The sequence below is a fragment of the Triticum aestivum genome, chromosome 6D (assembly GCF_018294505.1).
Source record: "Triticum aestivum cultivar Chinese Spring chromosome 6D, IWGSC CS RefSeq v2.1, whole genome shotgun sequence".
NCBI lineage: Eukaryota > Viridiplantae > Streptophyta > Magnoliopsida > Poales > Poaceae > Triticum > Triticum aestivum.
In genome coordinates this window covers 69,793,429-69,815,381 of record NC_057811.1, presented here as the reverse complement: position 1 = coordinate 69,815,381, position 21,953 = coordinate 69,793,429, and the positions used below count along the sequence as shown (strand labels likewise).

Sequence of the window (21,953 nt, the reverse complement as noted above, 5' to 3'; positions counted from 1 at the left end):
ATATCACTGTTTGTGCTTCAGGTTCGGTTGAAGAAATACGAGAATGGTTTTGATTTCAGTGCAACTTGCTTGGGTTCTTAACAGCTTCGCTTTGACAATAAAACAACATTATGTGTGGAGGAAATAAGAAGGCAAAGAAAAGCCAAATTAGTGAGATACGATTTGGACAGATGGTATCAGTTTAAGGCAGTAGTTATTTTACAGTTTTCAGTCTAACAGAAGCAATGTTGTAGAAGGTTAACTACAAAGTGCCTGAACTAATTCCTGTACTTTTACCACATTAAGACTTGTTATTTTTTTATTTTGAGAAAAAACACTCAAAAACTGATATCGGAATATCTGGTATTGATAAAGAGAACTGTACAAAAGAAGGACAAAAGGTACAAATTAATCTTACATTCTTAAGAAGCTGGTTCCAATTCCCACTAGTCATGCAAAATCTGTCACATAAAAGAAGTTATAAATTACAATTATTCTTGCACTCACCACACCTACCTTAGCGGCTTGTAAGGTATCTGGCCAATTCCCATCGCCGCAACCCTCGGTGGCGTCGCATGCTGCAATGCTACAGTTTCACGTCGTCAGTTGCAGGCAGCTTGGTCCTTGCATCAGTGCGAGGATACGAGGTCAAATGACGACGAGCTTTGTTAGTTACTCCCTCCCTATTAAAATTTAAGATATTTTTCCCTTACATTTGGGACGGAGGGAGTAGATGACAGCTTCTGCTACAGCGACATGATGCGTACGAGAGTAGTTGCCCTGCATATATTCACAAGCAGTCCTCTGTTATTTTTTCTGCTTTTTGGATCTAATTCTTGATGACCCTGTCAGTAATCGATAGTATGGACATATGTGGATGATTAGTATGTATGTGGTTCATCTCTGTGCCCTGTTCTTTTTCTAGTAGTACCTGTGTAGAAGATTTTGGCCGGTGATGCAATGCATTGTTTGCTGAACAAACACATTGAGTTGTCACGAACAGTTTTGTGAGAGGGACTGATGAGCAGCTTCGACCTAGTCTTTCGGATCAGTCTAGATGCCTTCTCTCCAATGCCTTTGGTACTCCTAGCCCAAGTGAAGATTTCAGCCTTCAGCCAAGAAAAGCCCAACTGGGCTCACAGGCACAGGTGTGCACTCTGTTTCAGAGCCAACTTCCTTAAAAGGATGCCTTTTAAAAGGGGCGTGCTACGCATCCGCCGGCTGATCTTTTTGGTCGCGAGCCGTCCGATTTGCCGCATCAAGCTGAGCCGAGCGCGCTTTCACAATCGCAACACAGGCCTTGTTGCAGAATTATTTCTGAAACATAGCTCTTGTTCCAGAATTTTTTTGCAGCAGATGTTTTGTTGCAATTTTTTTTGCAACTGAGATCTTGTTACAATTTTTTTTGCAACTGAGGTCTGGTTGCAGAAAATTTTCACGACCGAGGTTTTGTTTTAGAACATAGACCCGTCGTAAACTACTGCAACACCACATATGTTTTAGAAACATAGCCTCTGTTGCAAAAGCGCGTTCGATGAAGGATGGTATACGAGCCCTCACTGAACACGTGTCATGCATTGGAGGTGGCGGACGCTGCCGCTGTGATCCGCCGGGTTATGATAAGTTTTTCCCCTTTTAAAATCATTAGTGCCCTTTAAAAGTTTTCTTAGAGGCTTTGCAGTGTAGTTGGTTCCAAAAATTTATGCGTTTTTCTGAGGTTTTAACAGATGAAAGCAGTGTTCTCTTAGCTACAAGTGTCCTTAGTGCCTACCTACAGTGTGTGCTATTCCATGCCAGTAGTTATTCTCTCTGACTAAGCTTGTTATTTATTAGTTGTTTCTAAATTAATCTAACTTGGGCCTAATGGTCCTTCTCTGGTAGCTACAAGCATTGACCATGGTATCTATAATTGGGCCAAGAATTAGTTTTCATGCATTGATAGGTACTTGGTACGTCATGACTGTCTGATATATTTGTAAAAGTTTTGCTACTAGGAAATTTAAGGCAATGATGATAAATTTAAGGCTTGTTTCTCAAAACATTCGCAGTTGCCGCCTAAGAGCTTTCGCCTTGCCAGGCTTGAGAGCTGATGCTCCTGATTCCTTCCTTGGATGTCTGAGCCTTTTTATTTCTCCTGGTCAATATTATGTTTCTCAATGACCTTCAGCAATCTAAACATAGTATGTTCAATATTGCCCTGCATTGCAAATGATGTTAAAAGCAAGGTTTGTTTCTCAAAACATTTGCAGTTGTCGCCTTGGATGTCTGATGCAGTGCTGGAAATTGGATGTCTGATGCAATACTTGCTTTAGTAGGGATGATTAAATTAAGGCTTTTTTCTCAAAACATTTGCAGTTACGGCCTAAGAGCTTTCGCCCAGCCAGGCTTGAGAGCTAATGCTATCAGATCCTTCCTCGGATGTCTGAGGGCATATATGAGCTCACTGGTTAGTCTCTTTTCTCATCCTCTTTGGTTATTGTGCGTCTTCTCTTTTTGGTCTTGAAGCTTTTTCACTATGTTTTTCCTTGATATTGATTATAGTTACCTTTTCGAGACTGATTGGTGCGCTCTGTGTGCCATGCTGTCAAATCTGCAATTCTGACCTTTGTAGACCTGGCTGTTTTGTGTTTGTGTTTATGTTTGTCCTGTGACGAAAAACCTGTTAATCATACCATCTTTCGGGACTGATTGGTCGCTATGCGTCCATGCTGTCATTCTGCAATTCTGAGGACAAACTAAACTTTTTTTGATTGTCATAATTTTTGTAGATACTTCCATAATCCTTTGATATCTCTTCCGTCTTTCTTTTTGTCCTTGATACTGTTGTTTAGTCTGTTTGAGAATTTGGCAGGACAATGGTGAAATTAACAAACAAAACAAACCATCTTTTGGGACTGATTGGTGCGCTTTGTGTGCCATGCTGTAAAAATCGGCAATTCTGGTGTCCACCTACCAGATTTCCTCTAGAATTTTAAATTTTTGTCTTCATTCTTCAGTCTTGTCCATGATGAAAAACCTGTTAATTATACCATCTTTCGGGACTGATTTGTTGCTATGCGTCCATGCTGTCATTCCGTAATTCTGAAACAGACTGATGGCTGGACAAATATTCTAAGAAAAATACTGTGATACAATTATGCAAATGTTCTGAGGGTGCCCTCAGAAAGTTACTTCTTATTATTATCATGGCACAGTGTGGAAGCAATTTGGAGATATGAACTGAGGAAACACTTCATTCTATCATCTTCCCGCCCCAAAACAATGGTTTTTGTTGTTTATCTGATGTTGAAAACTGTCTGGTGATGATCAAACTAAATACTTCCGTTCTTCTGATGCGCTATCTCATGACGCAGTGCAGAAGCAATTTGGAGACCTCAACTGAGGGAATACTTAAATTTAAATTCTTCCTGCCCCAAATAAATGGTTTTTTTGTTGTTCATCTTGTGTTTTCTGATGTTGAAAACTGTCTGATGATGATGAAACCAAATACTTTCGTTCTTCTGATGTGCTATCTCATGGTACGGTGCGGAAGCAATTTTCAGACCTGAACTGAGGAAATACTTCATTTTATCTCCTTCGCGCCCCAAACAATGGTTTTTGTTGTTTATCTCATGTTTTCTGATTTTAAAACTGTCCGATGATGATCAAAGTATATACTTTCGTTCTTCTGATGCGCTATCTCATGGCGTGGTGTGGAAGCAATTTGGAGACCTGAACTGAGGAAATACTTAGTTATATCTTATTCCTGCCCAAAAACAATGCTTCAATGGAAAATGTTATGTGTTTGTTGCTTCACAACTGGAAGAATGGCCTGTTGTTAACAGTTTGGTCATCCTGTAGAGGGAAGCATAGATTAATCGGAAACACTGGCCAGTATTAAACAGCATGACGCATTACCAAACTGTATCGTGTTATCTGTCTTCTGGCACATTTATTAATGTAACAAAATGTTCATATCTTCCCCTAGGCTTGTTTTTCTTTCTCGAGGTTTTGGTTTTGCTTCTGATTTTGTTGCTTACTCCTACATTCATTTGGTGGATGAAAGCAAGCATTAAACAGAACTTTTAGATTCAGAGCATTGGCGCCGGTGTAGATGTTGCAGCAGAAATTCTGCTAATCATTGCATAGCTTTTAACAGAACTCTCCTTCATCTTTTTGGGTCTCAGGGAAGGCATATTTGGTTAGGCAATACTCATGATACGCTCATAATACCTGTAAACATTCTTGATGTTCAATAAGGCCTAGCTACCTTTGCTAAAAAAAAATCTCACTATAAGCGAGATATAGCTCCTATTTGCTGCCTGCGAGCGTCATATAGGATCCACCCTACGGATGCGTGCCGCTAAAGGTGGCAAATAGGAAATTCCGTGCGTCTACTTGTCCGCCTGCCCCATCTGCACCTGCAAAGAAGAGAGGAAAACCCTAGACAAATCCCCACCTCCTATTTTTTTTATATAAATCCCCACCAATGCCGCCTACAAATTTCCAAACAGCAATGTGATGTCATTAATTTTTCCAAACAACAATAGCTCATCCGGCCACCCCCCCCTACACATAGCTCTTTTGATTCTTGATGAATCTCGATTTGGTTTGTTTCTTATTTTTCGTTTTGATGGTCCATGATGTTGTAGTGGTGATGACAAATTTGTGGACTAGAGTTTCTGATGCCACCTCTTCAGTGGCATCTGCAGATGACCTCTTGGCTGTCTGAGCTCCTAGATCTCATTCCATCAATCAATATGTTCTTTGGTTCCATCTTGTTTTTTTTATGTTTGCTGGTTAGGGAGTTCGAGCGGTGATGACATCTATGTGGACTAGAGTTTCTGATGCTACCTCTTCAGTAGTATTTTTGAAGACAAACCCTTGGCTAGCCGAGCTCCCCCAAATTGATGATTTATCTGTGGAGTAGTCTGTATGTTTCTTACTGTTTGTTTCTTGGTTTGATGCGCGTTCGTTACCGATTCCTGAGGATGACTAGTGTTCCTTGCAGTAATTAGTCTCGGACACTACAAGCTATTCTCTGATGTGTGGTAAATCCTGTTTAGTGGCGTTCTCTGTGCCAGCTTATATCTTGGAAACGCCTCATGTTATTTTTTCTTTCTGTTTTATAGATCTATTTCTTGGCGACCATGGTAGTTCTTTCTTGTTTTTTCCACAAATTTTACTTTTTTTTTTCAACTAAAACTGATTAGTGTATGTGGATGATGAGATCACAAGTAAAAATACAGTTATCCCTGTCTTACTTCCTTTGAAGGGTGATGAGAATACTTCGAATCTGACACAGATTACTTCCGTTGGACCTGGCCGGTGATTAGTATGTATGTGGATGATTTGTGTCTATGTGGTTTGTCTCAGTGCACTGTTCTTTTCCTGGCAGTAGTACCTTTTTGTAGTGTATAGAAGATCTTGGCCGGTGATGCAATGTATTGGTTGCTAAACAAACACATTGATTGCCTGGACCTGGACTCTGAAGATATTTCACATTGAATTGTCATGAACAGTTTTGTGAGAAGAGACTAATGAGCAGCTTCAAACTAGTCTTTCAGATCAATCTAGGTGCCCTCCGTTCTCTAATGCCCCTTGTACTCCTAGCCCAGGTGAAGGTTTCATCGTTCAGTCAAGAAAAGCTCAACTGGGCTCACAGGCACAGGTGTATACTCTGTTTTAGAGCAGATTAAATTCTCTAAAAAGGATGCCTTTTAAAACCGTTAGGGCGCTTTGAAAGTTTTCTTAGAGGCTTTTGAGTTTAGTAGGTTAATAAAGGAGCGGAGGAGTTGGAGTTGTGGCTGCCGCCCATGTACCTCGAGCCGGGCACGTAGATAGGTTATTGATCTGCGTAGAACGTGTATTTCATCTTTTGCATGCTTTTATGAATTTAAGGTTTCTAGTATGAGGTATCTGGATGCAGATTAACAAATTTGAGGCTTCACCGTGTCCGCGGGTGTTTGAGGGGTCGAATTTAAGTAGTTTAGGCGCTTTCAGACACCTATCTGGATTGATCCATGCATGGGCCTCTCGTTGAGGAGATCGAGACGCTCTTGGGAAAATTTTGATCAGTATCGAATCAAGTGGGTTCTAAGCGCATCTACAACAGAAGCCGTTAAATTCACCCCAAACGTCCCCACTGGCTGTCCGGGCGTAAAATTGCCACCTAACCGGACCTGGTAAATTCGACCCAAAAGTCTGAAGTGACCGACACTCCTTATACCCGGTCTATATCTGAGGTAGATATAAGGATGCCCAGACGCGCTCGCCATGTAGGACTGACTTCAAGGGCAGCGGTCCGACGACCGCCTTTTTGTATTCGTGCTGCCGTGTGGCACCGCTCCGGCATATGCTGCCCGAGGAACCAAGTCTGGCTATTTAACCTGGATGGCGGCATCCCAACCCTAGCACGCGCCAATTTCTTTCCCCTCCCTCCTCCACCGATGCCATATTCCAATTCGTCCGCCACTAGCCATGTCGAGGCGCTGGATCACTACTTACGCCATGCTCACTCCAGAGTGGAGGCTGTAGCTGCTGGAGGAGATCGGGGCCAGGCCTGAAGCTCGGATCACAGCCGAGCTTCCTGCAGATTCGCTGCAGCCGGAGGAGCAGGGAGCGACCATGGAGGAGGAGGAGGACGCAACCATGGAGAATAAGAAGCCAGAGGAGGCAGATCCGGCACCTACAAGCTTCGACATGACCAATGCGCTCTTCAAGTTCCGAGGTGGCCCAGGCGGAGGAGGCGATAAAGTAGCAGGACATCCTTGACTCCATCCAGTCGGAGGCAGAGGTGGAGGCCAAACGCTCCTTCCTCCGCCAGCTGAACACGGAGATTGACGAGATCTTCACCGAGATTGACTCCGAAGAGGAGTCGGAGGTGCGCCCGACTGCAAATGACCAAGAGGCATGCGGCTCCGGCACAAACTTTATCAACATATCCGAGGAGGAGGATGACTAGTCTAGTTGGCAGTTGAAAAAATAAAGCAGCATTTTCCCGTAAAAACACACACGCACAAAGTTGTGTCTGCGTAACCTCCAACCCCTTTCGTCATGCGTCAGGTTTGACTCGATCATTCACAAGCGGAGTCCACCTACGCAGATAGTATCGGACATGCGTCGGGTTTGACTCGGTCAGTCACAAGCGGAGTCCACCTACGCAGATAGTATCGGACGGTTTCTGAAATCCTGGAGCACGAAGGGGTGGCCGGATCCGCCATGTCAACCGGACCCTCCTTCCTTTTGCCAGATATATATCGTCGACGTGCGCCGCACCCTTCCCACTGCCTTAACTCTGTCGCAACTTCTCGGTCTTCTTTGTTTCAACAAAAACATCTCCTTCTCCGCCAAGCACAAGCAGAGCAACAGAGAAAAGGCGAACAAGGTGCTTCCCCCAAGCGGAGCAAAGGTGCCCCTCCCTCCCCTCCAAATCCCGATTCCCTGATGCGAGATTTTCCACTTCTTCGTCTCACTGTTGCACGCCTATGTTTTGCTCGTCGTGATCATTGGTGGTGTTCCCCTCTTCGATTCGGTTGGTTGCTATTTTCTCTTGGATTGCTGTCGGGCCAACCAGACCACAAGGAGGGCGCGAAGGATTGCGTCGAGGAGGTGAAGTCGGCGGAGGGCATCCCGAGCGCGATCGCCTTCTCCACCGACGACTCGCTCCTGACTGCTGGCTCGGTGCTCGGCACCATCAGGGACCCTTCGATACACATTCTGCGGTCCACCCCAGGGTTGGCATAGAAAATTATACATCCTCGTAGAACCTGTGGTGTCGTTCAATTCTATGGAGGCTTTCAGTCGGGTGAGTTGGTCCAATTCTCTGCAGGCGGGCTCTCTCTCAGGGCTGATAACCGATGGCCTGTAAAGCGGCGAACTCCTCGTACGGGACCCATAGAAACATATCAGGTGAGTTCAGGGCCTGTCCAAACATATTTTGGGCCCTGTGGCGAAACAAAAATACCTGTATTTTTATGCTAAACTTTTATATCCGTCTAAACATATTATTTCATTAGACTATAACCTAAACGAGTATGATGTTTTGCAGTTAGTTGGCATAGTTAATCACACAACAATATTGCTAAATATTAATTATTGTATTCTTTGTCATACGGTTGTGACGTACATCAACAAAACAATTATGCTAAATTTAGTTATTTATCTTAACAAAATTCATATGTTGACGATTTGCATCAATTATATATAGCACATGTGTAGGTGGTGCGTTCATGTTTATTTTAATATCATCAGATTTCATGATAGAGCTTCCTGAAGCATATTGTCTAACAACAAACTTAAAAGTGGTTTCTAGTGTATTATTGGTAAGTACTCCCTCTGTTTCTAAATATATGACCTTTTAGGCTTTTAGAGATTTCAATACGGGTTACATACGGATGTATATAGACATATTTTAGAGTGTAGATTCACTCATTTTGCTCCGTATATAGTCCACATTGGAATCTCTAAAAAGGCTTATATTAAGGAACGGAGGGAGTATATCTCTAGAAATTTATAGAGTATATAGTAGTTGGTAACTGAATCTTGCAAATTAAGTTCAATATAAATTGACAATATGTGCTTGCTCTTTACGTGGTAGTTGATAGTGAAGTAGCATCGCTTTTAGTAATCACTTGTGCAAAGATAAAAATGTCCAATGTTTTCTTGTGCTGAATGATGATGCTAGTTCCTGCCGGTAGACTGAAAAATATCCAATGTTTAACAACATCATTTTTGTTTCCGCGTATTGATAAGATGTGCTTGATGCTGCAAAATGTTTAGTCATTAGTTCACAAATAGTAATCAGTACTGAACACTGTCCGGTGACATAATTCAGTCGACTTAAATCTTGAACAATGTGAATAACCATGAATATACATAGACTTTTGCAAAATGTACAGTCCAGCTTCATATATGATTCTCTCTGCCTTCCACAACAATATATCGTCAAGTTTAGACTCCCTTGTGCCAAATAAGCAACTACTCCCTCCGTCCCGACAGTGTCAAGAAACGCCTTACATTATGGGATGGAGGGTATATGTTTACCTAGCATTGCTGGTATATGTTTACCTAGCATTGCCGGTTCTGAACAGCAAAGATCTCATATCAAGGTTTTGAGCACTTTTCGAGAGTGCAAAATTTCCAATCGTATTTTGAGTTTGGCCAAAGCTATCTCTTCTGTTTTGGTTCTTTTTTATACTTTCTCCAATTTTCCCTATTTGGCAGGGATATGGATATTCTTCACCCGGATGAATACAGATGCAAGCCCTGACTCTCATGGGAGAGTGCCCCATCGCAGGAGTCACCGGCGAGCCGAACATTGTTTGACAAGATGGTTGGCAATCTCGCGGCAGCAGAACTGGACGGCCTTGACAGGGACACACCGGTTGCCCGGTTTGCGACACGCGTTGGCTCGGTATGCATCAGTAAATTCTAATCTTATTTGTAGTTATGGTCACAGGCTGCGCACTTTGATCAATAACCGACACGTAGCGGATGTCCAATTGTTTGGTCTGGCAGGTGCATGGTCCATCGTTCAGCCTCAATTCACCAAATTTGCTCGAGTCTGCCTCTGCTAACAACCAACTTATGGTGTGGGATCTGAATAAACCGTTGACAGAAATGATTCCCATGTGGGAAGCAAGTTATATACAGTTTGTAGTTTGGCCCTATGGCGAAATAAAAAATACTTATATTTTCATACTAAACTTCTATATTTGTCTAAACATATTATTTCATTAGACTATAACCTAAACAAGTATGATGTGTTGCACTTAGTTGGCATAGTTAATCACACAACAACATTGCTAAATATTAGTTACTGTATTCTTTGTCATACGGTTGTGACGTACATCAACAAAACAATTATGCCAAATTTAAGTTATTTATCTTAACATAATTCATATTTTGATGATATCTTAACATAATTCATATATATAATTTAGCACATGTGTGGGTTTGTGCGTCCATGTTTATTTTAATATCGTCAAATATCATGATAGAGCTTCCTAAAGCATATTGTCTAACAAAAAAACTTAAAAGTGGTCTCTACTGTATGATTAGGTAAGTACTCCCCCTGTTTCTAAATATACGACCTTTTAGGCTTTTAGGGATTTTAATACAGGCTACATACAAATGTATATAGACGTATTTTAGAGTGTAGATTCACTCATTTTTCTCCGTATATAGTCCACATTGAAATCTCTAAAAAGGCTTATATTTAGGAACGAAGGGAGTATATCTCTAGAAATTTATAGAGTATATAGTAGTTGGCAAATGAATCTTGCAAATTAAGTTCAATAATAAATTGACAACTGAAGTAGCATCGCTTATAGTAATCATTTGTGCAAAGATAAAATTGTCCAGTGTTTCATGTGCTGAATGATGATGCTAGTTCCTGCCGGTAGACTGAAAAATGTCCAATGTTTAACAACATCATTTTTGTTTCCGCGTATTGATAAGATGTGCTTGATGTTGCAAAATGTTTAGTCATTAGTTCACGAATAGTAATCAGTACTGAACACTGTCCAGTGACATAATTCAGTGGACTTAAATCTTGAACAATGTGAATAACCATGAATTTACGTAGACTTTCGCAAAATGTACAGTCAAGCTTCATATATGATTCTCTCTGCCTTCAACAACAGTACTATCATCAAGTTTAGACTCCCTTGCGCAAAATACACAGCTTATTTTGGAGAGTATATGTTTACGTACCATTGATGGTTCTAAACAGCAAAGATCTCATATCAATGTTTTGAGCAATTTTGGAGAGTGCAAAATTTCCAATCGTATTTTGTGTTTGGCCAAAGTTATCTCTTCTTTTTTTTAGAAAAGGAGGAAGACCCTCAGCCTCTGCATCTAGATGATGCATGCAACCACTTTATTAATTATTCACAAAGTCCTTACAATGTAGTACACCAATACGTCTGAAGTCACCATCTTGGCAACATCCGTTGCTACTCCTATCCACTTGATGAAGGAGTGCCGATAGTCCGAGGCGAATACCTAACAGACCTCGCACCATAGCCTAACATCTAAAACCGGAGGCCCCAACCAAGCCACATTGCCAGGTCTGGGGCACACACTGATCGGGTGCACTCTCAGAGGCCGCCGCATACGTCTTCCACCTATCCATCTTCAGAGTTATACTGACGCATCGACCTTGCCAGGCCTAGCTGACGTCGACATCAGACAACGCCACAATCATGTGCACATCCATCATCACGCGCCCACCGCCGAGACCCCGCTGCTCCTGCCGCTGAGGCTCGCCGTTGTCGACGTGCCAGATGCCACGCTCCTCCTCCTTCCCGAACACCACCTACTGCCACTGGTCCCATCCCCTTCGCCCGTAGTTCCTCTAACCGAGCACCCGAACGCCTCAGGCGGCGCCTACAAGAAGGGCACGACAGACGCAGTGCCGTCACCGCCCAATCTAAGGAGATTTTTGGTCTTCACCCGGGCATGGGGTCGAGGTGGAGGGCAGGGCCTTGGTCGCCATGCCTACCGGGGCCGCCGCCCCAGGTACAGATTCCGCAATGACCGGAGCGACGAGATCCGCCGTCGCACGGCCCACACCATCGCCCGAGCCCGCCGCCACTGGGAGCCGCCACGCTGCTGGAAGACCCACACCCCATGGATTTGGGCGCCCGTGCACTGCCACAAGCTAGCCGCCGTGGGGAGGGCCGCACCCCACGGATCTGGATGCTCGCGCCGTTCGCAGATCCGGGGGAAGGAGGAGAGGCCCTCCATCGCCGCCATCACACGCACGGGTTTTGCCGCACTGACCACCGGCAGCGAAGGAGGGGGGACTAGGCGGCGGCTGAGAGCTGCTGTTCTGCTCAGCAGGGCACCAGAGCTTCCTCGTCCGCACCATCATGTATACTGGCGATGATGGTGCGGTGGCCCCTTCTCCTCTGGAGTAGTTGTCGAAGGGTTTCTCCTCTTTACTAGACCGTGGTTGTCGGTTCTTGAGTTGTTAGGATGACTTTACGATAGTAGTGGTCAAGGAAAATCCAATTCAAATATCTCAACGTAAAAGGAAAATCGTTTCACTTTGAAAGGAAAGCTAGCTATATGAGATCGAATTTCTTCCATCACTCTATCTACGATACTCATTGCACCAATGATTGAAGGCCCACACATCTTCTTTCAGGTATTTTTTATTGGTTGAAGGCTCGCCATTACTTCACACCCACACAATCTTGATTTGACAGAAATAAGCTGTCTTTCTTTCCTTCTTCCTGCCGGGGTTCCCCTTGCTTGCTTGGTCGGGATAGAATCAGCGTTTAGGTTGCAACGGGGGGCAAAGGTTGGAGCTCCCTCCTTGACTGACGACTGGTACGAACTTGCTGAAAGCACAAGTGTAGACGTGAAAGAAAAGGCGAGGGGATTGAGCTTCCAAGTGGAAGAACAAGCAATGAGCGGTTTCTGGCGAAAACTTTACTGGTAGATGGAGGCTTATGCTGGCGACGACAGCGTCCACGGACATCGTTTTCTCTTCTTGGAGGAGTCGTTGAACAACCTGCTCAATTCTCTCCGGGTTGAGAGCATGTTGATGGTGGTGGTACTGACTGAGCGCCGGTGGCTTTTGTTGTTTTTCTTTTATGTTTATTGTTTGTTGATGGGGTTTTTGCTGGTTGTTCCTTAATCAATCAAGTTGTGTGGTTTTCGAGTTAGTTTTCTGTATAAATCAGTCCAACTCCATTCTTCTTTATGAAATCGTAGGACCACCCTACCCTCTTGATGAGGTCCCATAAAAATAATATGAGTTACAAATCATATAGAGTTCATTACGGGAGCAACTTTCTCGTGGTCCCTCTTATCTCCTTTTCACATAAGATTTAAGAGTATATAATAGCCCTGAGCCATTGATTTCAGTATGTAGTGGGTTTGAGTAACTCTTACCTTCTTATCTCTCATGTGAAAAGAGGAGGTGGAGGGACCATATTAAAATTGCTCTCATTACGGTGCGTCGTGAATTTTAAAATTGAAACTAATAGTGAGCCGAGGCACTGTGAAGTTTTGAAAATGTGAAAAGAAAATTGTGAACATAGGTAGTCTTATCATCTCTCACTATGAAAGCCTGTTTTTTAAGGTTTAACATGGTCCCTCTTACCTTCTCTTTTCACATAAGTGGTAAGAGTATATAATAGATCTGGGCCGTTAATTTTATTAAGTACTGGGTCTAAGTAACTCTTACCTTCTTACTTCCCCTGTGAGAGGGGAGGTAAGATGGGCCATGTTAAAATTTGCCTTTCTTTAACAAACATATGAACACTTGTAAAAATACGCAAGTGGTTCATGAGTATTATTTGCGCGGTTTAGCATCCCCCTGGTGAGATTTTCTTTAGAGTAATTGGAACTTCTTGTGTGCTGGTCATCGACACTTCAATTTTTCTTATCCCAAAGAAGAAAAATAAGACGAGATTAAATATTTAAGACCAATCAATCTATGCAACGACATACACAAGATTATCTCAAAGTGCTTGGTGACCGTGCGGTTTCTTTTGGATGGTTTATCTTTCCTACTCAAAGTTCTTTCATTTCTGGTATAATGATTATCTACAACACCATCCTTGCTTTTTTAATGTTTCCATGCTCTCCTATGAACTAGACATGGCCAACCTTTGTGCGATTTGCCCAACCTCTATGACCATGTGGATTGGTGCTTTGGAAGGGATACTTAATGCCTAGTGGATTTTTGCCATTTGGATAAACTAGATCATGTGATGTGTCATGCCCGTGATATATTCGATGTGCTTGAATGGGAAGTTGCGGGGGTCTTTTGAGCCTACTCGAGGGAAACACCAAGGTGGCCTTCTCTCGCCTTATGTATTCCTTTTTGCAGTTCATGATTTGTCTCTTGTATTGCAGGAGTTCAGGATATGTAGGCAAAGTCCCGGGGTATCTCATCTCTTATTCACATATGGCATTCTCTTTTTCTTTTGTGCCAATTTTGATCAAGCCTTACAAGTTAAGGACATTCCGAAGAAAGATGATATGGATACTTGCCAACTCTGAAGCTCAAATGAATGCTCGATTCTGTTTGGAAACAAATGTTTTATGGAATACCAAGTGATGTTTCCCTCCAAATTCTAGCTGAATGCTTTGAGGATAAGTAACTGGCGGCTCCCAATTCAAGAGGGGCGTTTGCAAGCGGGGAAATTCTAAAGCATAAAAGATAAGGTTCTTAAACACCTTCCTGAGTGAACCGAGAAATATTTATCCACTGGAAGTAAGAAATTTGTTAGCACAACGCGGTTGATGTAGTCGTACGTCTTCACGATCTGACCAATCAAGTACCGAACGCACGGCACCTCCGAGTTCAGCACACGTTCAGCCCGATGACGTCCCTCGAACTCCGATCCAGCCGAGTGTTGAGGGAGAGTTTCGTCAGCACGACGGCGTGGTGACGATGATGATGTTCTACCGACGCAGGGCTTCGCCTAAGCACTGCTACAGTATTATCGAGGTGGACTATGGTGGAGGGGGGCACCGCACACGGCTAAAAGATCAATGATCAATTGTTGTGTCTTTGGGGTGCCCCCTGCCCCCGTATATAAAGGAGCAAGGGGGGGGGGAGAGGCGGCCGGCCAGGAGAGGGGCGCGCCAGGAGGAGTCCTACTCCCACCGGGAGTAGGACTCCCTCCCTTCCTTGTTGGATTAGGAGAAGGGGGAAAGAGGAGGAGGAGAAGAAGGAAAGGGGGGCGCCGCCCCCCTCCTTGTCCAATTCGGACTAGAGGGGGAGGGGGCACGCGGCCTGCCCTGGCCGCCCCTCCTCTTCTCCACTAAGGCCCATGTAGGCCCATTAATCCCCCCCCGGGGGGGGGGGGGGTTTCGGTAACCTCCCGGTACTCCGGTATATATCCGATAACCCCGGAACCATTCCGGTGTCCGAATATAGTCGTCCAATATATCAATCTTCATGTCTCGACCATTTCGAGACTCCTCGTCATGTCCGTGATCACATTCGGGACTCCGAACAACCTTCGGTACATCAAAACATATAAACTCATAATATAACTGTCATCGAAACTTTAAGCGTGCGGACCCTACGGGTTCGAGAACTATGTAGACATGACCGAGACACGTTTCCGGTCAATAACCAATAGCGGAACCTGGATGCTCATATTGGCTCCTACATATTCTACGAAGATCTTTATCGGTCAGACCGCATAACAACATACGCTGTTCCCTTTGTCATCGGTATGTTACTTGCCCGAGATTCGATCGTCGGTATCTCAATACCTAGTTCAATCTCGTTACCGGCAAGTCTCTTTACTCGTTCTGTAATACATCATCCCGCAACTAACTCATTAGTTGCAATGCTTGCAAGGCTTAAGTGATGTGCATTACCGAGTGGGCCCAAAGATACCTCTCTGACAATCGGAGTGACAAATCCTAATCTCGAAATACGCCAACCCAACAAGTACCTTCGGAGACACCTGTAGAGCACCTTTATAATCACCCAGTTACGTTGTGACGTTTGGTAGCACACAAAGTGTTCCTCCGGTAAACGGGAGTTGCATAATCTCATAGTCATAGGAACATGTATAAGTCATGAAGAAAGCAATAGCAGAATACTAAACGTGTTGGAAATATGCCCTAGAGGCAATAATAAATGGTTATTATTATATTTCTTTGTTCATGATAATTGTCTATTGTTCATGCTATAATTGTGTTATCCGGAAATCGTAATACATGTGTGAATACATAGACCACAACGTGTCCCTAGTATGCCTCTAGTTGACTAGCTCGTTGATCAATAGATAGTCATGGTTTCCTGACTATGGACATTGGATGTCGTTGATAACGGGATCACATCATTAGGAGAATGATGTGATGGACAAGACCCAATCCTAAGCATAGCATAAAAGATCGTGTAGTTTCGTTTGCTAGAGCTTTTCCAATGTCAAGTATCTTTTCCTTAGACCATGAGATCGTGCAACTCCCGGATACCGTAGGAGTACTTTGGGTGTGCCAAACGTCACAACGTAACTGGGTGACTATAAAGGTGCATTACGGGTATCTCCGAAAGTATCTGTTGGGTTGGCACGGATCGAGACTGGGATTTGTCACTCCGTGTGACGGAGAGGTATCTCTGGGCCCACTCGGTAATGCATCATCATAATGAGCTCAATGTGACTAAGGCATTAGTCACGGGATCATGCACTGCGGTACGAGTAAAGAGACTTGCCGGCAACGAGATTGAACAAGGTATTGGGATACCGACGATCGAATCTCGGGCAAGTAACATACCAATTGACAAAGGGAATTGTAAACGGGATTGATTGAATCCTCGACATTGTGGTTCATCCGATGAGATCATCGTGGAACATGTGGGAGCCAACATGGGTATCCAGATCCCGCTGTTTGTTATTGACCGGAGAGGCGTCTTGGTCATGTCTGCATGTCTCCCGAACCCGTAGGGTCTACACACTTAAGGTTCGGTGACACTAGGGTTGTAGAGATATGAGTATGCGGAAACCCGAAAGTTGTTCGGAGTCCCGGATGAGATCCCGGACGTCACGAGGAGTTCCGGAATGGTCCGGAGGTGAAGAATTATATATAGGAAGTCAAGTTTCGGCCACCGGGAAAGTTTCGGGGGTTATCGGTATTGTACCGGGACCACCGGAAGGGTCCCGGGGGTCCACCTATCCCGGAGGGCCCCATGGGCTGAAGTGGGAAGGGAACCAGCCCCTAGTGGGCTGGGGCGCCCCCCATGGGCCCCCCCCCCTGCGCCTAGGGTTGGAAACCCTAGGGTGGGGGGCGCCCCACTTGCCTTGGGGGGCAAGTCTCCCCCCTTGGCCGCCGCCCCCTCCCTTGATGGGATCTTGGCCGGCGCCCCCCTCCCAGGGGGCCTATATAAAGGGGGGAGGGAGGGCAGCAAAATTACAGCCTTGGGCGTCTCCCTCCTCCCCTGCTACACCTCTCTCTCTCGCAGAAGCTCGGCGAAGCCCTGCCGAGACCCGCTACATCCACCACCACGCCGTCGTGCTGCTGGATCTCCATCAACCTCTCCTTCCCCTTGCTGGATCAAGAAGGAGGAGACGTCGCTGCACCGTACGTGTGTTGAACGCGGAGGTGCCGTCCGTTCGGCACTCGGTCATCGGTGATTTGAATCACGGCGAGTACGACTCCGTCATCCACGTTCATTGGAACGCTTCCGCTCGCGATCTACAAGGGTATGTAGATGCACTCCTTTCCCCTAGTTGCTAGTATACTCCATAGATGGATCTTGGTGAGCGTAGGAAAATTTTAAAATTATGCTACGATTCCCAACAGTGGCATCATGAGCCAGGCCTATGCGTAGTTACTATGCACGAGTAGAACACAAAGCAGTTGTGGGCGTTGATGTTGCCAATTCTTCTTGCCGCTACTAGTCGTATCTTGTTTCGGCGGTATTGTAGGATGAAGCGGCCCGGACCGACCTTACACGTACGCTTACGTGAGACAGGTTCCACCGACTGACATGCACTAGTTGCATAAGGTGGCTAGCGGGTGTCTGTCTCTCCTACTTTAGTCGGAACGGATTCGATGAAAAGGGTCCTTATGAAGGGTAAATAGAAATTGGCAAATCACGTTGTGGTTTTACGTAGGTAAGAAACGTTCTTGCTAGAAACCTATACAAACCATGTAAAAACTTGCAACAACAATTAGAGGACGTCTAACTTGTTTTTGCAGCAAGTGCTATGTGATGTGATATGGCCAGAAGATGTGATGAATGATATATGTGATGTATGAGATTGATCATATTCTTGTAATAGGAATCACGACTTGCATGTCGATGAGTATGACAACCGGCAGGAGCCATAGGAGTTGTCTTTATTATTTTGGATGACCTGCGTATCATTGAATAACGCCATGTAAATTACTTTACTTTGTTGCTAAACGCGTTAGCCATAGAAGTAGAAGTAATCGTTGGCGTGACGACTTCATGAAGACACAATGATGGAGATCATGGTGTCATGCCGGTGACGAAGATGATCATGGTGCCCCGAAGATGGAGATCAAAGGAGCATAATGATATTGGCCATATCATGTCACTATTTGATTGCATGTGATGTTTATCATGTTTTGCATCTTATTTGCTTAGAACGACGGTAGTAAGTAAGATGATCCCTTATGATAATTTCAAGAAAAGTGTTCCCCCTAACTGTGCACCGTTGCGAAGGTTCGTTGTTTCGAAGCACCACGTGATGATCGGGTGTGATAGATTCTAACGTTCGAATACAACGGGTGTTGACGAGCCTAGCATGTACAGACATGGCCTCGGAACACACGCAATACACTTAGGTTGACTTGATGAGCCTAGCATGTACAGACATGGCCTCGGAACACGGAGGACCGAAAGGTCGAGCATGAGTCGTATAGAAGATACGATCAACATGGAGATGTTCACCGATCTTGACTAGTCCGTCTCACGTGATGATCGGACACGGCCTAGTTGAATTCGGATCATGTTTCACTTAGATGACTAGAGGGATGTCTATCTGAGTGGGAGTTCATTAAATAATTTGATTAGATGAACTTAATTATCATGAACTTAGTCTAAAATCTTTACACTATGTCTTGTAGATCAAATGGCCCACGTTGTCCTCAATTTCAACGCGTTCCTAGAGAAAACCAAGCTGAAAGATGATGGCAGCAACTATACGGACTGGGTCCGGAACCTGAGGATCATCCTCATAGCAGCCAAGAAAGATTATGTCCTAGAAGCACCGCTAGGTGAAGCACCAATCCCAGAGAACCAAGACGTTATGAACGCTTGGCAGCAGCGTGCTGATGATTACTCCCTCGTTCAGTGCGGCATGCTTTACAGCTTAGAACCGGGTCTCCAAAAGCGTTTTGAGAAACATGGAGCATATGAGATGTTCGAGGAGCTGAAAATGGTTTTCCAAGCTCATGCCCGGGTCGAGAGATATGAAGTCTCCGACAAGTTCTTCAGCTGTAAAATGGAGGAGAATAGTTCTGTTAGTGAGCACATACTCAGAATGTCTGGGTTGCACAACCGCTTGTCTCAGCTGGGAGTTAATCTCCCGGATGATGCGGTCATTGACAGAATCCTTCAGTCGCTTCCACCAAGCTACAAGAGCTTTGTGATGAACTTCAATATGCAGGGGATGGAAAAGACCATTCTTGAGGTATATTCAATGCTGAAATCAGCGGAGGTGGAGATCAGAAAAGAACATCAAGTGTTGATGGTGAATAAAACCACTAAGTTCAAGAAGGGCAAGGGTAAGAAGAACTTCAAGAAGGACGGCAAGGGAGTTGCCGCGCCCGGTAAGCCAGTTACTGGGAAGAAGTCGAAGAATGGACCCAAGCCTGAGACTGAGTGCTTTTATTGCAAGGGAAGTGGTCACTGGAAGCGGAACTGCCCCAAATACTTAGCGGACAAGAAGGCCGGCAAGACCAAAGGTATATGTGATATACATGTAATTGATGTGTACCTTGCCAGTACTCGTAGTAGCTCCTGGGTATTTGATACCGGTGCGGTTGCTCATATTTGTAACTCAAAACAGGAACTACGGAATAAACGGAGACTGGCGAAGGACGAGGTGACGATGCGCGCCGGGAATGGTTCCAAGGTCGATGTGATCGCTGTCGGCACGCTACCTCTGCATCTACCTACGGGATTAGTTTTGAACCTCAATAATTGTTATTTAGTGCCAGCTTTGAGCATGAACATTGTATCTGGATCTCGTTTAATTCGAGATGGCTACTCATTTAAATCCGAGAATAATGGTTGTTCTATTTATATGAGAGATATGTTTTATGGTCATGCCCCGCTGGTCAATGGTTTATTCTTGATGAATCTCGAACGTGATGTTACACATATTCATAGTGTGAATACCAAAATATGTAAAGTTGATAACGATAGTCCCACATACTTGTGGCACTGCCGCCTTGGTCACATTGGTGTCAAGCGCATGAAGAAGCTCCATGCAGATGGACATTTGGAGTCTCTTGATTACGAATCATTTGACACGTGCGAACCATGCCTCATGGGTAAGATGACCAAGACTCCGTTCTCCGGAACAATGGAGCGAGCAACCAACTTATTGGAAATCATACATACCGATGTGTGCGGTCCAATGAGTGTTGAGGCTCGCGGAGGATATCGTTATGTTCTCACTCTCACTGATGACTTAAGTAGATATGGGTATGTCTACCTAATGAAACACAAGTCTGAAACCTTTGAAAAGTTCAAGGAATTTCAGAGTGAGGTTGAGAATCAACGTGACAGGAAAATAAAATTCTTACGATCAGATCGTGGTGGAGAATATTTAAGTCACGAGTTTGGTACACACTTAAGGAAATGTGGGATAGTTTCACAACTCACGCCGCCTGGAACACCTCAGAGAAACGGTGTGTCCGAACGTCGTAATCGCACTCTATTGGATATGGTGCGATCTATGATGTCTCTTACCAATTTACCGCTCTCATTTTGGGGCTATGCTTTAAAAACTGCCGCATTCACTTTAAATAGGGCTCCGTCGAAATCCATTGAGACGACACCGTATGAATTATGGTTTGGGAAGAAACCTAAGCTGTCGTTTCTAAAAGTTTGGGGATGCGATGCTTGTGTCAAGAAACTTCAACCTGAAAAGCTCGAACCCAAGTCAGAGAAATGCGTCTTCATAGGATACCCTAAGGAAACTATTGGGTATACCTTCTACCTCAGATCCGAAGGCAAGATCTTCGTTGCCAAGAACGGGTCCTTTCTGGAGAAGGAGTTTCTCTCGAAAGAATTGAGTGGGAGGAAAGTGGAACTTGATGAGGTGATAGTCACCCCTTCCGAACTGGAAAGTAGCGCAGCGCGGGAAAATGTTCCTGTGGTGCCTACACCGACTGGGGAGGAAGTTAATGATGATGATCATGAAGCTTCGGATCAAGTTACTACTGAACTTCGTAGGTCCACAAGGACACGTTCCGCACCAGAGTGGTACGGCAACCCTGTCCTGGAAATCATGTTGTTAGACAACGGTGAACCTTCGAACTATGAAGAAGCGATGGCGGGCCCGGATTCTGACAAATGGCTAGAAGCCATGAAATCCGAGATAGGATCCATGTATGAAAACGAAGTATGGACTTTGACTGACTTGCCCGATGATCGGCGAGCCATAGAAAACAAATGGATCTTTAAGAAGAAGACAGACGCGGATGGTAATGTGACCATCTATAAGGCTCGACTTGTCGCTAAGGGTTATCGACAAGTTCAAGGGGTTGACTACGATGAGACTTTCTCACCCGTAGCGAAGCTGAAGTCCATCCGAATCATGTTAGCAATTGCCGCATACTATGATTATGAGATATGGCAGATGGACGTCAAAACGGCATTCCTTAACGGCTTCCTCAAGGAAGAGTTGTATATGATGCAGCCGGAAGGTTTTGTCGATCCTAAGAATGCTAACAAAGTATGCAAGCTCCAGCGCTCAATCTATGGGCTGGTGCAAGCATCTCGGAGTTGGAACATTCGCTTTGATGAGATGATCAAAGCGTTTGGGTTTACACAGACTTATGGAGAAGGCTGTGTGTACAAGAAAGTGAGTGGGAGCTCTGTAGCATTTCTCATATTATATGTGGATGACATACTATTGATGGGAAATGATATAGAATTCTTGGAAAGTATAAAGGCCTATTTGAATAAGTGTTTTTCAATGAAGGACCTTGGAGAAGCTGCTTATATATTAGGCATCAAGATCTATAGAGATAGATCAAGACGCCTCATTGGTCTTTCACAGAGTACATACCTTGACAAGATATTGAAGAAGTTCAATATGGATCAGTCCAAGAAGGGGTTCTTGCCTGTATTGCAAGGTGTGCAATTGAGCACGGCTCAATGCCCGACCACGGCAGAAGATAGAGAAAAGATGAGTGTCATCCCCTATGCCTCGGCCATAGGGTCTATTATGTATGCCATGCTGTGTACCAGACCTGATGTAAACCTTGCCGTGAGTTTGGTAGGAAGGTACCAAAGTAATCCCGGCATG

At 44.5% G+C, this 21,953-nt stretch overlaps 10 non-coding genes and 3 pseudogenes across 10 annotated transcripts; all 13 read left to right on the top strand.

Moving 5' to 3' along the window:
* The first annotated feature begins 1,981 nt into the window (after positions 1-1,981).
* On the top strand, positions 1,982-2,102 carry LOC123146481 (small nucleolar RNA SNORD14). Its single transcript, XR_006472744.1, has one exon. It is a non-coding gene; the product is annotated as a small nucleolar RNA SNORD14 (small nucleolar RNA).
* Positions 2,103-2,290: 188 nt separating this feature from the next.
* LOC123146496 (small nucleolar RNA SNORD14) lies at positions 2,291-2,409 on the top strand. Its single transcript, XR_006472758.1, has one exon. It is a non-coding gene; the product is annotated as a small nucleolar RNA SNORD14 (small nucleolar RNA).
* A 211-nt stretch (positions 2,410-2,620) lies between these two features.
* On the top strand, positions 2,621-2,712 carry LOC123146508 (small nucleolar RNA SNORD96 family). The gene has a single exon (XR_006472767.1). It is a non-coding gene; the product is annotated as a small nucleolar RNA SNORD96 family (small nucleolar RNA).
* A 117-nt stretch (positions 2,713-2,829) lies between these two features.
* Positions 2,830-2,926, top strand: LOC123146517 (small nucleolar RNA SNORD96 family). Its single transcript, XR_006472773.1, has one exon. It is a non-coding gene; the product is annotated as a small nucleolar RNA SNORD96 family (small nucleolar RNA).
* Positions 2,927-2,977: 51 nt separating this feature from the next.
* On the top strand, positions 2,978-3,069 carry LOC123146512 (small nucleolar RNA SNORD96 family). The gene has a single exon (XR_006472770.1). It is a non-coding gene; the product is annotated as a small nucleolar RNA SNORD96 family (small nucleolar RNA).
* Positions 3,070-3,271: 202 nt separating this feature from the next.
* LOC123146558 (uncharacterized) lies at positions 3,272-3,367 on the top strand (annotated as a pseudogene).
* A 75-nt stretch (positions 3,368-3,442) lies between these two features.
* Positions 3,443-3,538, top strand: LOC123146557 (uncharacterized; annotated as a pseudogene).
* Positions 3,539-3,609: 71 nt separating this feature from the next.
* LOC123146555 (uncharacterized) lies at positions 3,610-3,705 on the top strand (annotated as a pseudogene).
* Positions 3,706-3,765: 60 nt separating this feature from the next.
* Positions 3,766-3,912, top strand: LOC123146678 (small nucleolar RNA snoR137). The gene has a single exon (XR_006472884.1). It is a non-coding gene; the product is annotated as a small nucleolar RNA snoR137 (small nucleolar RNA).
* A 691-nt stretch (positions 3,913-4,603) lies between these two features.
* On the top strand, positions 4,604-4,698 carry LOC123146618 (small nucleolar RNA Z157/R69/R10). The gene has a single exon (XR_006472830.1). It is a non-coding gene; the product is annotated as a small nucleolar RNA Z157/R69/R10 (small nucleolar RNA).
* Positions 4,699-4,765: 67 nt separating this feature from the next.
* LOC123146619 (small nucleolar RNA Z157/R69/R10) lies at positions 4,766-4,862 on the top strand. Its single transcript, XR_006472831.1, has one exon. It is a non-coding gene; the product is annotated as a small nucleolar RNA Z157/R69/R10 (small nucleolar RNA).
* A 73-nt stretch (positions 4,863-4,935) lies between these two features.
* On the top strand, positions 4,936-5,071 carry LOC123146654 (small nucleolar RNA snoR80). Its single transcript, XR_006472863.1, has one exon. It is a non-coding gene; the product is annotated as a small nucleolar RNA snoR80 (small nucleolar RNA).
* A 101-nt stretch (positions 5,072-5,172) lies between these two features.
* LOC123146577 (small nucleolar RNA R38) lies at positions 5,173-5,265 on the top strand. The gene has a single exon (XR_006472818.1). It is a non-coding gene; the product is annotated as a small nucleolar RNA R38 (small nucleolar RNA).
* Positions 5,266-21,953: the final 16,688 nt, after the last annotated feature.